This window comes from Schistocerca piceifrons, chromosome 1 (genome assembly GCF_021461385.2).
Source record: "Schistocerca piceifrons isolate TAMUIC-IGC-003096 chromosome 1, iqSchPice1.1, whole genome shotgun sequence".
In the NCBI taxonomy this organism is placed as follows: Eukaryota; Metazoa; Arthropoda; class Insecta; order Orthoptera; family Acrididae; genus Schistocerca; species Schistocerca piceifrons.
Genome location: NC_060138.1, coordinates 857,210,435 through 857,227,949, shown reverse-complemented (window position 1 = coordinate 857,227,949; position 17,515 = coordinate 857,210,435).

Here is a 17,515-nt window from a genome sequence, read left to right as displayed (position 1 = left end):
TCCGTAAACATTCTGCAAGCTCCTACGAATATCTGCGACAGTCTGGTTTTCCGCCAAAAGAAACTCAACTGCTTGGAACGTACCTCCGTTACAGACACCACTTAGAAAGCTACGTATAGCGTCGCCACGTATCGGAACTTTACATGGGCAGAAGCAGGAATATTCCACAATGTCCCCCAACGAATTCCACACTTCGCAACCGAAACTGGCCAAGGGAAAAAATATGTTGCATTACTTACTGAACGCCCCTCAAAGATGCGGTCCCTCTTGACAGTACAACATTTGTATGAAATTGGCCTTAACGGAGGTGCCGTCGCCGACCCGGTGTTGTGTGTGAGGCTGACTGGAGCGTGGAGTGACAGCGTGAGACGGCGGCTATCGCCTGCCAGCTCGTTATCCACAGAGGCGCCTTTCAGCTGTCACGCACCCCGGCGCCGCTCCACGTGGTGGGAGGGGCCGCGTCGCGTCCAGAGGCCTACTGTATAATACTGCGCCGGCAGCCCCTGCTATCAGCAGCGGCTCACAGCTGACACGGCACGGCGGGGCATGGCGGCAGCGCATACGCCGTATGGCCAAAACTATACAGCCAGAATCTCCGTTGCTCATCCAAAGGCACCAATGTTGCATCGTTTAACCTTCAGGGACGTCTTTCCATAAGCTTTAGGCAAGAAATTGTTTCAATTCTCTCTGAAGTATGAATAACAGCTACTGTTGACCTTTTGGCCAAAGTTATCTGGCAGACAACTGAGGCTGTAATCTAATCCAAAGTGGGTCAATGTGAATCAGATGTTCCGAGGGTCAGAGGTTCCCCAGGGAATTTTTGTGGTTATTTTAGCGTAAATGGTTGCCCCAGTTACATCTGTTTATTGTGAAAGGAAAGCACTAATGCAGTTCAAAGTTCAGTAGGCCTAAGAAAATAAGCAAGAGAGACAGTCGATTTTATAGCGTACAATAAGGGATTGTCGGCAACATTCTTGCCAGTTATACCAGCGGACTTCCGAAGCAACTCGAGTACGGGGGTCAGTGACATTTCTATACGTCGAGAGGGAATGGATTTGGTTTAAAACGTGCTCTCTCTCAGAAGATACTGATCACAGTACTCCTAACTAAGCTTGGTGTAAATGACATAGCTTTGTGGAATACAAAAGCATATTTCACGCAGTGATGAGTCACTGTAATGTGTGTAGACTTGGGAGGCATTTAGCACACAAGGGGAATGAAAAAGAAAATTTTATATTTGGGTTTTTTTCTCGCCTTTGGTGACGATGTTCATACAAGGTTAATTATGTATGTAGATAATACATCTATAGGTTTGGATGAGCGAATATCAAATTATGTGACATAAATGGCCGTATCTATTGACTGCGTTGATTTAGAAGTTTATATTTCTTGCACCGCCAAGACACAGCAGACCTTAGTATTTGACGTAAATTTCAGCTTCAGAAGTCTACCTGTTCCTGAGAAAAAGAGGTATTAAAAGACGGACAGACAGACAGACAACAAAGTGATCGTATAAGTGTTCCGTGTTTACTTATTGAGGTTACGGAACCTTGCAAGGCCGGCCTGTGTGGCCGAGCGGTTCTGGGCGCTTCAGTCTGAAACCGCGCTACCGATACCGTCGCAGGTTCGAATCCCGCCTCGGGCATGGATTTGTGTGATGTCCTTAGGTTAGTTAGGTTTAAGTAGTTACAAGTTCTAGGGGACTGATGACCTTAGAAGTTAAGTCCCATAGTGCTCAGAGCCATTTGAACCATTTTTTGTCAGCAGGGGACTGTTCAAGCTGGTGGAGGCTTTGTAATGGTGTGGGGCGTGTGGAGTTGGACTGATACGGGACCCCTGATACGTCCAGATATGACTTTGACAGGTGACATGCACGTAAGTATCCTGTCTGATCACCTGCACCCATTCGTGTCCATTGTGCATTCAGACCGACTTGTGCAATTCCAGCAGGACAATGCGACACTCCATACGTCCAGAATTGTTACAGAGTTGGTCCAGGGACACTCTTCTGAGTTTACACACTTCCTCTGGCCACCGAACACCCCAGATATGAACATTATTGGGCATATATGGGATGCCTTGTAACGTGCTGCTCAGAAGAGATCTCTACCCCCTCGTACTCTCACAGAGTTACGGACAGCCCCGTAGGATTCATTCTGTCTATTCCCTCCAGCACTACTTCATGTTGGATCTTGCCCACTCGTCTCATATAGGGTGCCTAAGGGATGCTGCGTTCTCGGAATGCTATACAACAATTCAAGCAAATAACATTAATAGTTTTATTTCTATAAAGCAGATTGACAATACTTAACTTTAAAGCACAAAGGTGTCGAAAGCGATTGGTGACATGCTACATAAATCCGAGTCCTTGCTATACACAATGCAATAGATGTGTATCACTATAACCTGATTAGTGGCACATTCTAATAGTCCATGCTAATACTCTGCAAATCCTCTCCACTAATGTCCGGCTGAGGCTCGCAGTAGCGGCGCTTATATTCACTTCTTGCAGAGGTCGCTCCTGCCGTCGCGGGGTCCTTGTGAGCGAGCTATTGGCTGACGACGCCTCACCGCCTTCTCTGTCCGCCCCGGGTAGCTGAGTGGTCAATCCTAAGGGCCCGGGTTCGATTCCCGGCTAGGTCGGAGATTTTCTCCGCTCATGGACTGGGTGCTGTGTTGTCCTAGTCATCATCATTTCATCCCCATCGACGGACAAGTCGCCGAAGTGGCGCCAAATCGAAAGACCTACACCCAGCGAACGCTCTATCCGATGGGAGGCCCTAGTCACTTGACATTTACATTTATTTACCGCCTTCTCTGGTCTTGCGTTCTTCCTCTTCGTTCCGGTGCTTACGGTTACGCCAGGACAAATCAGACATTAGTCGAGTCCATTCCACGTCGTGTTGCGTCACTTCTGCGTGCTCGCGGAGGCCCTACACGATATTGGCCAAGTGTACCAGTTTCTTTGGCTCTTCAGTGTATATTACATAAGCAGTGACTAATCGGTGTTAGAGCATAGTGTCTTCAAATCAGGATTTACTTTGCACTGTTATAAGCGGCGTTCAAAAACACACAAGGTGACGACTGTAAAATAAAAATGCTGAAAGGATCTATTGTCGTTGCCTACAAAAGAAGGTGTAGCCCATGTAAGAGCGCTGCGGTCCCAAACGCGCCGCTAAGATACGGGCGCACAAGCACGTGACGACAGAGCGAGCACGTGCGTGTGTGGAACGTCCATTACACTCAGTCATGCTGAAAATAGTGAAATGGGTGATGATGATGGTGGTTGGTTTGTGGAGCGCTCAAGTGAGCTGTCATCTGCGCTCGTACAAAGTCCTAATCTTTACACAGCCCAATTTTAGCCACTTTCGCAAATGATAATGATAATGAAATGATGAAGACAACACAAACACCTAGTCCCCAGGCAGAGAAAATCCCCAACCCGCAGTGAAATGGAGGGTCAAAAGAAGAGCAAAGGGTGTAATAGATTTTTGTAGCGACAATTCCGCATGTTTTCACTGGTACATTGTCGTTTTGACCCGAGTTCGAAATAATGACACCATGTCTCGTCTCCAGCGACCACTCGTGAGAGGAACTTGTTCTCTTTCATCGCATTGCGCTGTAGATGTGCAAGAAAAAGTACCATTCGACATGATTGCTGCGATAGTTGAAGTCTTGCGAAACTTAAGTGAGTTCTTAATAATGGCGTGAACTCTTCCGACGCTCAGTCTGACCCGTGCTGCAATGGTTGCTGCGTAACTCGCCGGTCTTCAATCATGAGGCCTTCCACCTGCTGCAAAATAGCGTCGGTAATGCGGTGCGGCGTTCCAGACCGTGCACCATCGACCAACGACATCCGTCATTCCCTGCCAAGCCTTAATCCTCGAAAAGTAAATTATGCGCTCACCGTACACTTGTACCATTCTTATATGAATTTCCGTTTCCTACACTCCTTCCGCTGTCAGGAAATGCACTTCACCGCTTTGCTCTTCCTTTAAAGCCTCCATTTCACTCATTTTAGAGGGACTGAATGCAGTGGATGGTCGACACGTGGGCATGCTCGCTCAGTCCTCACGTGCGTGTGTGCCCGTGACCCTTTAGCAACGAGTTTGATGAGTCCTCAACGCTCTTATAGAAAACGTACGTTCATCTGTAAGCAATGATGTTACGATCCTTGCCGGCCGGAGTGGCCTTGCGGTTCTAGGCGCTACAGTCTGGAGCCGAGCGACCGCAACGGTCGCAGGTTCGAATCCTGCCTCGGGTATGGATGTGTGTGATGTCCTTAGGTTAGTTAGGTTTAATTAGTTCTAAGTTCTAGGCGACTGATGACGTCAGAAGTTAAGTCGCAAAGTGCTCAGAACCATTTGTACCATATGTTACGATCCTTCTGCGGTTTTCACTGTAAAGGTAGTGGCTCGCTTTTATTTGAATGCACATTGTAAATCAGTTTTGAAGAGGAACAGACTGCTTAAACGTTTCAAGAGCAGATTGTCATGGATTGCAAAAGCGCACGGTTTAACGGAGCAACAAATTACTGGCTAGTGGTGGATACAGTAACTAGTGAAGAGTGATACCATCCTGAACCAACTCGTCGATATGAGGTAAAGAACCTACATCCCACAACTGTATCACTGCACGTATCAGTGCACGAAGATCTACGAGGGTACAGGAACATAGCTATTGGACTCTGGAATCAAGGGGGAATATCGTCTGAACTAATGAATAGCACAGTATGTTCGTACACGTTGAGAGCACGATCCAAGTACACAGAAATCACGTGAGTCGGAGCATTCATTTTGCCAACAGGTCATCGTTCCGGATGATGATGGAGATATTCTTATGTGGGCAATGCTTATACGGGGTGAAATGGGCTCTTGATACATTTTCCTCCGTCTCTCACCGAGGAAAAGTACAGGATGCAATTGTCCGATCATGTGCAGTCGTCTACAAAACACTGTAGCCGACTGACACCTTCGTTAAGGCAGTGCACCTTCACATCACTCCAGGAATGTCATAATGTTTGAGCTTGAGCTTCCGGCGTTTTGTAGATAGCACACAACAATGCTTCTCCACAGTGATAAGAGCGAAAGAGCTGCTGCACACTAACAGATAGGTGGTTCCGCCAATTGCATGTGAGTGTACAGGGGACACGATGCTATGTGTGGAAGAGTCATGAAACGTTTTCAGTTCAGTAAGAGACATGATTGGAGGGGCCCTCAGCCCGTGGGATTACGTCCAAAAGGTTTCATTCATTCGTTTACAGCGCATTCGAATTGAAGCCGCCAGGAAACCCGACGTGCGTTTGTTGGAGGATCCTAGAGCATACTCTAAGCTCAAGCTCGAACATTTTGACGTTCCTGGAGGAAAATAAATCACTCGTAGAGACACAGTACAGATTGAGGAAAGAGCCAGTTGTGTAAAAAGAAAAAAGAAATGGCAGATACAGGTAAGCAGGTTGATTCTTACTCGATTCCCGAAAGATTTGCGATGGTGTACCACAACGTAACCGAGATACAATCTGTGGCGTAGCTCCACGGTTACGTGACTGAGTATGTGAATTTATCAGTAACTGTCCCCCGCATGTTACATTGCACGGGGGCCACACGACAGAAACTGAATGTCATCGGGTATGCTCCGCGCAAGGGTAACACGACTTCATTTGTTGCAAATACAAATACACATACTAAGTAAACAAGGTAACGTCGGAAAGCGCAACCACTGTCAGATTGTTCGCTTTTGTCTAGATGGAACTAACGTCGTTGAACGATAGTACAGAAACTGAGAAGGACTCACACAAAATTCAATATTAAGACGTTATTTTAATGGGAATGAACAAGTAAAATCTGTAGTCTGGGAGGCAAATGGATAATTTAGAGTAGTTGAAAGGGTACCTGGAATGTGCGGTCCACCGGTGAAAGAAGCCGCAATTAATAAGCAGTTAGCGACTACTGTTCCAGAGTTTGGGGCTCAAATGTATTCGGTGAAGGTTGTAAAGCCCCCTTTAAACCGAAGCGAACACAAGCGGATGCACTTCCGCCATCAATGCGCAGGGGGTTCGCTTGTGCGCGCCATCATTGACTTGTACATGCGAATAAAGCTCCCTTTACACCAGAAGCGTTGGGAGCTGACCAGCTTGCCTCCCGCACATGCGCCATTCCGGCCCCCTCTGGGAGATTCAAGACGCTGCCATTGCATCTGTATAAGCCCAACACCATTCCAGTCCCGGCAGTCAGTGATTTGAACTCCTGACGACGACGGCAGAGACTTCAATCGGAGGCTCGAGTGCTTTATTCGAAGAGACGCAGCCTGGAGCATTCCACCACGCAAGACTCTGAGGACACAGTATAAATATTGTTAAGCTGAGTAAATACTCGTCCCCCCATGAACCACAGACCTTGCCGTTGGTGGGGAGGCTTGCGTGCCTCAGCGATACAGAGAGCCGAACCGTAGGTGCAACCACAACGGGGGGGTTTATGTTGAGAGGCCACACAAACGTGTGGTTCCTGAAGAGGGGCAGCAGCCTTTTCAGTAGCTGCAGGGGCAACAGTCTGGATGATTGACTGATCTGGCCTTGTAACACTAACCAAAACGGCCTTGCTGTGCTGGTACTGCGAACGGCTGAAAGCAAGGAGAAACTACAGCCATAAATTTTCCCGAGGGCATGCAGCTGTACTGTATGGTTAAATGATGATGGCGTCCTCTTGGGTAAAATATCCCGTCGGTAAAATAGTCCCCATTCGGATCTCCGGGCGGGGACTACGCTAGAGGACGTCATTATCAGGAAAAAGAAAACTGGCGATCTACGGATCTCTTAATCGGGCAGGTAGGTCAAAAAATTTAAAAAGGGAAGTGGATAGGTTAAAGTTGGATATAGTAGGAATTAGTGAAGTTCGGTGGCAGAAGGAAAAAGACTTTTGGTCAGGTGAACACAGGGTTACAACTACAAAATCAAATAGGGGTAATGCAGGAGTAGGTTTAATAATGAATAAAACAATAGGAATGCGGGTAAGCTACTACAAACAGCACAGCCAACGCATTGTTGTGGTCAAGATAGACACGAAGCCCACGCCTACTACAGTAGTACAAGTTTATATGCCAACTACTCTGCAGATGACGAAGAAATTGAAGAAATGTATGATGAGATAAAAGAAATTATTCAGATAGTGAAGGGAGACGTCAATTTAATAGTCATGGGTGGCTGGAATTCGATAGTAGGAAAAGGAAGAGAAGGAAATGAAAGAGGAAGCCGCCTGGTGGAATTTTGCACAGAACACAACTTAATCATAGCTAACACTTAGTTCAAAAATCATAAAAGAAGGTTGTATACATGGAAGAAGCCTGGAGATACTGACAGGTTTCGGATAGATTATATAATGGACAGAGATTTAGGAACCAGGTTTTAACTTGTAAGAAGCCGGCCGTTGTGGCCGTGCGGTTCTAGGCGCTTCAGTCTGGAACCGCGTGACCGCTACAGTCGCAGGTTCGAATCCTGCCTCGGGCATGGATGTGTGTGATGTCCTTAGGTTAGTTAGGTTTAAGTAGTTCTAAGTTCTAGGGAACTGATGACCACAGATAGTGGAGCCACTTTTTTTAACTTGTAAGACATTTCCAGGGGCAGATGTGGACTTTGACCACAATCTATTGGTTATGAGCTGTAGATTAAAACTGAAGAAACTGCAAAAAGGTGGGAATTTAAGAAGATGGGACCTGGATAATCTGACAGCACCAGAGGTTGAACAGAGTTTCAGGGAAAGCATAAGGGAACAATTGACAAGAATGGGGGAAAGAAATACAGTAGAAGAAGAATGGGTAGCTTTCAGGGATGAAGTTGTAAAGGCAGCAAGGCAGACAAGAAGAGAATAGAAGCTTTCGAAATGTGGTGCTACAGAAGAATGCTGAAGATTAGATGGGTAGATCACATAACTAATGAGAAGGTACTGAATAGGATTGGGGAGAAGAGGAGTTTGTGGCACAACTTGACTAGAAGAAGGGATCGGTTGGTAGGCACCAATTTAGTATTGGAGGGCAGCATGGAGGGTAAAAATCGTAGAGGGAGACCAAGAGATGAATACTGTTTCTACAGGGCTCACTAAACTAAAACTAAATAAATCCAAAGTAGTGTTATACATGCTTATGACTTAACTAACCTCAGAACATTCGCTTTTCCAGACTTATGTTCAACCAAGGAGGAAAAATAGTGGTTTGAAGCAAACCACTCGGAATTAAACTTTTCGACTACATCCATTCCCGAGGCTTTGCGTTGTTTAGCCCTTTCATACCGAAAAGAACATGGTAGTGGCTTCATTTTCTTCTTAACTTTTCTCTGTTGGCATCTCAGCACTTGGCCAACTTCATGCCAAGCCTGATAATTTTTTATTTTATTTTGTTTAGCATTTAACGCTGTGGATCCTTAGGATTCCTCAAGCTTCTGTAGCACCTGTACTCTTCTATCAACAGAAACCTGCTTTCATCCAACCACTCCATCGACACGAAATAAACCTACAACAAACAACACCAACAACAGTTTACGCGGTAAAGGGCACACAATGGCAAAACTAGTGCATTGCTTCTATCATCGAAGCTAGCGCCGTAGCGGAGAGGACTCGAACTTCTTTGATGGTTCGCTCTAAAAGCGCCACCAAGCGGATGACAAACGAACACTTGCGAATGCGACCTGCGCATGACACATCACGTGCCTTACGTTGACACCAGAGAGAATCTCTTTCCCTGTTACGCGTTCGCTTCGTTATAAAGGGGCTTTATATGTATTCACCTAAACGTACAATGCCAAACACAGAGTAATGTAACAATCCATAGACCCAAATGTACTGTAATGTAGTTATTACTATTGCAAGAGCTCAGCAAAGCTACTTTGTGCATTCATTGACCCTATACACGACGTATAAATGGGCCAACTCTTAGCAATGCACCTGTCCATACTGCCGCCAATCACGATTAACGTATAACTAAGACGGCCGGAAAAAATAAACCCGAGACAGAAACAAGCAGTATCACGCTTCAAAGCGAAGAGTGAAGTGGCCTTTACTGTTGTCGACAAAAGGTGACCGAACTCAACGGGTTTGTTCCCAAATATAATATATTGCCGGCCGGAGTGGCCGAGCGGTTAAAGGCGCTACAGTCTGGAACCGCACGACCGCTACGGTCGCAGGTTCGAATCCTGCCTCGGGCATGGATGTGTGTGATGTCCTTAGGTTAGTTAGGTTTAAGTAGTTCTAAGTTCTAGGGGACTTATGACCACAGCAGTTGAGTCCCATAGTGCTCAGAGCCATTTGAACCATTTGAACCAAATATAATATACAGCGCACACCGCTGAAGTTTCAGCGTTTTTGAGGTATTCTCAGAGCAATAGAGGTATATGGGTAAGTAGGGCAAGACATCTAACGATATGCAGTTACTCTGTAACGACCACGTGTCTCTTATACCAAAACGTTCAGAAAATTTGTCTTATCAACCCTCGATATTTTATTGATGGAATTAGGGTTCATCGTGTATATCTACACACACACACCGCAAGCCACTGTACAATGCATGGCGGAGGATATTTTGTATATCAATATGAAGGAATTTCAGTCTTACTCCATTCGCTTTTTGAGCGAGGTATGAGGACTTTCTATCTGCTTCTGTACGCGCCCTAGTCTCTCTTTTCTTATTTTTATGGTCCCTACGCGATATATACTGTGATGATAGAAGAACTGTCGCTAAGACTTTCTCGAATTCCCGTTTCTTAGAATTATTCAACAAAGTTTCGCGATGTCCCCTTCCTTCCAACAATTCCTAATAAGGCTCCCCTGAACCTCGCTGCTACACTTTCCTACGGGCTGTGCCAACCTGTTACAAACGTAGCAATGCATCTCTGAATTCGATTCATGTTATCGTTTCTAATAGATCTGAACCCCAGACGTTGGATCAGTATTCTAGAATCGGTAACAACAGCTTCTTGACTACGCATAATCCCAGTATCCTCCTAACTGTTCTAAATTATCCATTCGCCTTCCACATTACACACACACACACACACACACACACACACACACACACACACACGCGCGCGCGCGCACGCAAACACACACACACGCAAACACACACACACGCGCGCGCGCGCGCGCTCGACGCAAAAAACTCATCGACTACAACTTCTAACAGGACTCATATGAGCTGTTTACAACCGTCTATACTCACTCTTGCCAAGTGCATCAGCGTTGATGGGAAGTTCTTGTTTCTTTTCAACCAGTATCGTCAGTAGCCCACCACATTCCTTCCTGTGTTTAGGTCAGCCAAAGAACATGCCATTATTCCACTGGACTTCCCTGCAGTTGTAGTGTGCAGATAGTTTGACGTGATTTCTGTAGAGGTAACAGTTGTTTTCAAAATATTGCAACACTTAAGTTTAGATTCAAAAGAACAAAATCACTGACCCACTTCCGTCTTGTAGTGCCATACACAAGGTGTTTCAAAACCTTATTTCCATTCACCGGAATTGCATCATGTATATAATATGACGTCTGCGCGTGTATTGTTGTAAATCTTTGTTCAGTCGTCCTTCATATCCTCAGAACTTGTACATCCTTCTGTAGGTAACAACTCACATACCCAATACTCACAAGCTAATAATTGACGCATACGCCTAAAGAACGATATGTCGCGAGTGTGTGCCATTTTTTTCGGATAAGGCTGCTAAAGTTCGTGTGATAGAGCATTGCGTTAAAATTCAAGAACACATAAACAGATATTGCGCTGCCACAGCTCTTTGGAATGGGAATAGATCCCGTGCATTGTTCATAAACGCAGATGACGCAGTTATTTTGTTCACTTCAGTCTATAATAGTAAGTTGTTGTTGTTTTTGGGGGGAGGAGACCAGACTGCGAGGTCATCGGTCTCATCGGATTAGGGAAGGAAGAGGAAGGAAGTCGGTCGTGCCCTTTCAAATGAACCATCCCGGCATTTGCCTAGAGCGATTTAGGGAAATCACGGAAAACCTAAATCAGGATGGCCGGACGCGGGATTGAACCGTCGTCCTCCCGAATGCGAGTCCAGCGTATAAAAGTAAGTTATCAAAAATTTCGTGTGAAACTTTCCTTTTTAATATCCCTCCCAAATACACAAGCGTCTGTATCAGTAACTGGGAGACGGAATGCCGGTGGAAGCTGCTGGCTGCGCGGGCAGTTTTACTTATTTTCAGTTTCCATTACACAGATCATCATCAAATACCATTAGATAAAATCTCCAGTAGCAAAATATAACGCGTGAGATTCTGTTATAGTCATAACAAACACATATTATGTGACATTACAACTACACTAGTCTATGGTAAGTTTACTGGGTTGAGCTTTTATGATGTTTGATGATCCACTGTTGAAACTTCCGCTAAATGAAAAATTTTTGGTCGCCTTCATCTATAAGGGGAGTCAAATGAAAACAAGGCAGATGAAAAAAAGTAAGTAAACTGTTCATTATTTCAAAAGTAATCGCCTTACTATTAACACATTTATCTGATGGTGAGTCAAGATGGTCAATGCCTCCATGGAAAAATGTTTGTACTTGCCTGCAGAATCATGATTGTATCCGGGCGAGCACCCCTACGTCAAAACTTCTGCGGTGTAATCGAAACAGCAGGCACGCCAGCTTTTGGGAAGTCGTGATAACCTTTTTCTTTGACTGCAAGGATCCGCTGCTTATTGACTTTCTGGAACATGGCGCCACTATCAGCATACAGCGGTACGTTAACACTATGCAAAAATTGAAGCACACCATCAAGTCCAAATATCCAGTAATGTTCCGGACGGCATCATTCTGTTGCAGGATGATTCCCGCCAACGTACTGCCAAGGTTGTTTCGACTATGCTGCAGAAGTTTCCCTGGGAAGCCCTTACACATCCCCCGCACAGTCCTGAATCTCCCCATGTGATTTCCATCATGGATGGTGACTGCCTTTATGGCCATGTACGGGATCTATCACTCTTAATTTTTCGTCGTAATTCCCAAGAGAAATAAAAGTTCTTGGTAGCTTTATAGTCGCACAGTCTACTCTGAATACAAGTTCTCTAAATTTATCCAGCACGGTTTCAAGAGAAGTGCGGTCTTCCATGGATCCCCTTTCAGGTTCCCCGAAGATTTCTGCTGCACTATCCGTATGGGCTGCACAGAGCTTTTACATACCTAGCGGCGCGTCTCTGAATTCGATCGATGCCTGTTGCCACGCCTAGTCGATAAGGGCTCCAAACAATGAAACAATATTCTACAGTTGGTCGCAATAGCTTCTAGCATGTGATTTCGAGCACACTTTGTTTTTGGTAAATATGACGTTCTTCAGTGCAATGGAACTGGTCGAAGGAACGTCCTAGGCACTGTGTGTTCTGGGGAAAGACAGTACTTCAAAAACTATGGGGAGAGCCCTGGCAGGAAACGGTCACGTAGAGAGATCGAAAGGTGACAGCTTCAGCATCCAGCTGCTCAGCAAGTGGTCGGTAACCTATTATGTAGACTCGCAAGCGACGTTAATAAATGGAAAGAGCCAGACTGACACTTGTCTGAGTTCTGCACGAGCGGAAGCAAATGATTCAGTTTGAATGACCAGACACACTGTCGCAAAGCTATCTCAGATGTGCAAGTGGTCTGTACATAAGGCTCTGGGGCCTTGGTCGGAGACTGTTCAGAGTCGCCCGTTACGGTAGGCCGGCAGAAGCGTCAGCGCAGACACGCTCGTGGTGGCGCTTCCGCGTCGCCAGATGCAGCGCCGGCTGTGCTGACTCAGCCAGTGCATCAGGCCGCCCTCCGCCCACAGGCCGTCTGCCACTCACCACAGGCCGTGTTTGGCCGACTCTTACGTGCTCGTAACGCCGCAGCGTAACGAGCCCACTATCACTTCCTCATTTAGTCTCCAAATGGGCCCAACACATTTCGAAGTAGCCAAAGACTAACATTAGAAATAACAAGATAAATATTTCATCAACTACTTGTTCTTCCTTAACAGAACTGATGTTCTCGAGGCGTTAACCTATAACCTTCTCTTTTTCTTCTTCTTCTCCTCTTACACGCCTGGCATCGTCACTTCTTACCCACATTAGAGGGACATGAGGCACCAGATTTGAAACGTTTTTACGTCTCATGCAACAACGGGATTAGAAGGATAAAAATTATTACCAAAATTACGCATCATATTGGACATAGTCTTTTAAGACATACATGAGTATTAAGCAGCACTATTGGCAATCTTGAGCCAAAATATCTATATCACAACACACTGTAGTGTATTTCCATTCGTTGCTGATAACATGGCTAATCCGAAGCGCGTAATAGACGGTCATTGACTAATGAATCTTGGCTATCGAGAGAAACAGGTTATCTACACTCATGCTCAGAAATTAAGGATAATTGCAGAACTGGCGCTAATAGCATAGGCGCATAGGGAACACACACGACACAGATCTGTAAGTCCAAGGTATTGGTAATAAGTTGAGAAAACCGTCCCGAAACACATGTGCTACGAAACGACACTGTTTCCTGCGCATGTACCCTGACATCAGTATGGGATATGATCACCATGCACACGTACACAGGCCGCATAACGGGCTGGCGTAATCTGGATCAGGTGGTCGAGCAGCTGCTGGGGTATAGCCTCCCATTCTTGCACCAGTGCCTGTCGGAGTTACTGAAGTGTCCTAGGGTGTGAAGAAGTGCAGCGATACGTCGACCAGGAGCATCCCAGACATGCTCGATGGGACTAATGTCTGGAGAACAGGCAGGCCACTCCATTCGCCTGATATCATCCATCGGGAGGAAGGTGGGACCCACTGCACCCCTGAAAAGGCGGACATACTGGTGCAAAATGACGTCCCGATACACCTGATCTGTTACAATTGCTCTGTCAAAGACATGCAGGGGTGTACGTGCACCAATCATAATCCCACCCCACACCATCAAACCACGACCTCCATTAGGTCCCTTTCAAGGATATTAAGGGGTTGGTATCTGGTTCCTAGTTCACGCCAGATAAAAACCCAGTGAGAATCACTGTTCAGACTATACCTGGAACATACTTTGAACATAACCTGTAACCACTGTTCCAATGAACATGTACTGTCTTCTTGACACCAGGCTTTTTGGGCCCCCCCTGTGAACAGGGGTCAGTGGAATGCACCTTCCAGATCTTCGGGCGAATAAACCATGTCTGTTCAGTCGTCTGTAGACTGTGTGTCTTGAGACATCTGTTCCAGTGGCTGCGGTGAGGTCCCGAGCAAGGCTACCTGCAGTACTCCGTGGCAATCTGCAGGCACTGATGGCGGGATATCGGTCTTCTTGTGGTGTTTTACACTGTGAACGCCCCGTACTGTAGCGCCTGGACACGTTTCCTGTCTGCTGGAATCGTTGCCATAATCTTGAGATCACACTTTGTGGCACACGGAGGGCCCGTGCTACGACATGCTGTGTTTGACCAGCCTCCAGTCGCCCTAGTATTCTACACCTCATAACATCATCAATATGTGTTCTTTGAGCCATTTTCAACACACAGTCACCATTACCACGTCTGAAAACGTCTGCACACTTACTCTTTGCACCGTACTCTGACATGCACCAACACACCTCTGCGTATGTGGACTGTTGCCATCGCCACCGTGCGACTACCGCAGGTCAAATGCACCGCATGGTCATACCGTGAGGTGATTTAAACCCGCAAACCGCCCACCAGAGCGTTGTTTCACCATTTATCAGCATTATCCTCAATTTATGAGTATGAGTGTATAAGGAGCGACTAAAAAGTTTTCGTTCGAATGGCTTACAGTCCAGAATCGGTGTGCCAATCAGACAAAATCGTCATGGACATTGAGGCAATCATCCCACCGATCTTCCGGATTGAAGATACCTGTTCAGGAAAACACCGAGTCCTGCTGCGTAAAGAAGTCCGCAACTGCCTGCTGGACGCCCTCGTGTGACAGGGATCGTCGATCTTTCAAGGCCTTTTTTAAGTGACCAAAGACGTGATAATTGCTTGCGGAGAGATCATGACAATAGTACGGGAGTTCCACTGTCTCTCACTTGAGTTGGCGTAACTTCTGCGTTATATTTGCGATATGAGGATTTGAAGCTCTTATCACAATAATCCGCAAGAGTGGTTCTCGGCAGACATGCTGCTCCATACATATCCTTCATTCCCACATATTCTTCATTCCCGATGGATATCTACTGGCGCTCGTCCTTCGGCAGCCAAGGAAACAATAACAGCACGTCGATCCCGGTTGGAAGCATTTGGTAATAACGTCGTCGTAGTTCACGTTTCCGCATTTAGCGAACACACGCCGGAAAGTTACGAATGCCTCACTAATCACTTGCCTACATATCTGTGCTTATATGCCCGCATCGGAGATGTATATACGCTGCAGCAACGCCCTCAAACGGAAACTTATTGACCGCCCCTTACATAGTAAAAACACTCTTGCTAAAATGTTAGTTTCATTTCGTTTGCACTGTTAAAATCTGTGTGTGCAAAATTTCCGTTTGCGTGAAGTGGAATTGACCGGTGAACATCATGTTACTTCCCATGAGGCCCTGGCTGTCTTGGTGCAGGTGGTAGACAACAGTTTACTGTCCAGTCGACGACCTGGTTATTTGAAGGAAAGTTCTAGATAGAGAAGGATGTGAAGGAAATCGTTCGTGACCGGGTTTAAGGAACCACCCAGTTATTGCTTGAAGCGACACCACGAAAGTCCTAAACTGCCTGGTCAGGGTGAGGTCAGAATCCAACCCCTTTCGATTGCTAATGCAGTTCCTTAACAGAATGCCACTTCATTGAGTGCTTCAGTCCAAGTCTAAAAAAATGTTGCGTTGAACAGGAAAAGGAAGTCGGACAGCCTCTGCCGAACGACTCTGTAGGCAAGAAGTTTCACAAGTATTCAGTCAGTTCATCGTCGAGTATATGTCAATACGATAGCGGTTGTGCATTGCGCTGCAGTAAAATTACGAAGTTGGGTGGTGGATACTGCCATCAGCACAAAGTCCGTCATAGCGCATGAGGCCTCCGAGATCTGGAGATCATGGTGAGATTTCTCTGAGGGAAATGTTCGAAACGTCATCCAGTGAGCCTCGTGAGGTAAGCTCACAAGTTACTTCAGTAGGGTAGATAGATATACGCTATGTGATCAAAAGTATCCGGACACCCCACAAAAACATACATTTTCTTATTAGATGCATTGTGCTGCCGCCTACTGCCAGGTACTCCATTACAGCGACCTCGGTAGTCATAAGACATCGTGAGAAAGCAGAATGGGGAGCTCCGGGGAACTCACGGACTTCGAACGTGGTCAGGTGATTACGTGTCACTTGTGTCATACGTCTGTACGCGAGATTTCCACACTCCTAAATACCCCTAGCTCCACTGTTTCCGATGTGATAGTGAAATGGAAACGTGAAGGGACACGTACACCACAAAAGCGTACAGGCCTACCCCGTCTGTTTCCTGACGGAGACCGCCGACAGTTGAAGAGGGTCGTATTGTGTAATAGGCAGACATCTATCCAGACCATCACACAGGAATTCCAGACTGCATCAGGATGCACTGCAAGTACTATGACAGTTAGGCGGAAGGTGAGAAAACTTGGATTTCATGGTCGAGCGGCTGCTCATAGGCCACACATCACGCCGGTAAATGCCAAACGACGCCTCGCTTGGTGTAAGGAGCGTAAACATTGGACGATTCAACAGTGGAAAAACATTGTGCGGAGTGACGAGCCACGGTACACAAGGTGGATACCCGATGGCAGGGTGTGGGTATGGCGAATGCCTGGTGAACGTCATCTGCCAGCGTGTGTAGTGCCAACAGTAAAATTCGGGGGCGGTGGTGTTACGGTGTGGTCGTATTTTTCATGAACGGGGCTTGCATCCCTTGTTTTTTTTTACATGGCGCTATCACAGCAAAGGCCTACATTGATGTTTTAAGCATTAGGGAACGATTGACAAGAACAGCAGAAAGAAACACAGTAGAATAAGAATGGGTAGCTTTGAGACATAAAATAGTTAAGGCAGCAGAGGATCAAGTAGATAAAAAGACGAGGGCTAGTAGAAATCCTTGAGTAACTGAACAGATATTGAATTTAACTGATGGAAGGAGAAAATATATAAATGCAGTAAATGGAGCAAGAGAAAAGGAATACAAACATTTCAAAAATGAGATCGACAGGAAATGCAAAATGGCTAAGTAGGGATGGCTAGAGGACAAATGTAAGGATTGAGAGGGATATTTCACTAGGGGTAAGGTAGATACTGCCTACAGGAAAATTAAAGATACCTTTGGAGAAAAAGGAGCCACTTGAATGAATATCAAGAGCTCGGACGGAAAACCATTTCTAAGCAAAGAAGGGCAAGCAGAAAGGTGGAAGGAGTATATAGAGGGTCTATACAAGAGCTATGTACTTGAGGACAATATTATGGAAATGGAAGAGGATGTAGATGGAGGTGAAACTGGAATATGATACTGCGTGAAGAATTTGACAGAGCACTGAA